Here is a 1,154-nt window from a genome sequence, read left to right as displayed (position 1 = left end):
CACCAGTCACACGGACGTCAGAGGGAACCGTAGTAGCAGTGGTCGTAGGCACGAAGCCTGAAACCCCTGCCCCCACAGGACCGCCCTGAACGGGGTCAATTCGCATCCCAACCCCAGCGGGGAGGGAATTCAGAGACCCCGTCATCTCCTCCGATCTCCCCCCCCAGGAGGCCGAAACTACTGTCGAAACAGCAGCAGACGACCCAGCGAGGGAGTTCAGAGGAGGACCCGTGTCCCTCCTGGCTTCCACAGCGGTGGAAACCGAGGAGGGCACAGGAGAGGCACCGGAAAAGGAAGATTTTAATGCCAACTGCACCCGGTGTTCCCAGGCGGTCACCCATCCAAGTACTAACCGGGCCCGACGTTGCTTAACTTCGGTGGTCGGACGAGAACCGGTGTTTACAACGTGGTATGGCCGTTGGCTGTCAAAACCTGAGTCTCTCCAGTAGCCCCTAGATCGGATTCACCAACCCCCAAAGAGGGTTGGGAATCGACCTGCCCCCGGATTCGAGCCAGGGAGGAGAAGGAAACCTTCCCCCCAGGCTTGAAACCGGGAGGAGCTGAAGCCTGAGACTGAGGGCCGGACAACGGCGTCGAAGGGGGGGAAGCTTGTTCCACTGAAGGAGAAGGAGAAAGAAGCTTTTTCTTTCCCCTCGACCTTCCCCGAACCTTCGACGGCGCAGCCCCGCCCGAAGTCCCAGGCTCAAGCCCAGCCTGTTTGAGCAAGCTCGCATTGAGCTTGCTCAAACAGGCTTTCTCCGCCCTCCCTCGCCGCAAACGCAAAGCGTTTGGGGAGGGAGAGTCGGAGCGCCGAAAGATCCCCTTCTCCGTGCGTAAAACATGACGCTGGGCGCCCGGAGAAGGGTTGCCCCCGGCAGACTCTGGTTCCGTAGAACCAGAGCCCAAAACAGGACGAGACATCCTACCTCGCCCTGTACGTACCCTTAAAGACCGAGAATTAACAAAATTCAAAGAAAATTTAGGTCAATACTCAAGTGAATGCGGCGAAACGAGAAGCAGACGACCGGTCACCACGAAGTAGGACGGGAGGCACGCCGAGTCCGCCACACAAAAACGGAGGCACAAGTTGAAGGAAACACAACGTAGCCTCAAGCCAGAAGTGGAATAACACACAATAATCCAACAGGTGATAG

At 57.8% G+C, this 1,154-nt stretch overlaps 1 non-coding gene across 1 annotated transcript; it reads right to left on the bottom strand.

The window, feature by feature from the left end:
- Positions 1 to 304: 304 nt before the first annotated feature.
- On the bottom strand, positions 305 to 423 carry LOC138960577 (5S ribosomal RNA). The gene has a single exon (XR_011454051.1). It is a non-coding gene; the product is annotated as a 5S ribosomal RNA (ribosomal RNA).
- Between the last annotated feature and the right edge of the window lie 731 nt (positions 424 to 1,154).

This window comes from Littorina saxatilis, linkage group LG2 (genome assembly GCF_037325665.1).
Source record: "Littorina saxatilis isolate snail1 linkage group LG2, US_GU_Lsax_2.0, whole genome shotgun sequence".
Taxonomy (NCBI): Eukaryota; Metazoa; Mollusca; class Gastropoda; order Littorinimorpha; family Littorinidae; genus Littorina; species Littorina saxatilis.
Note: the sequence above shows the minus strand (reverse complement) of the source record. Positions and strands in the feature narration are given on the sequence as shown.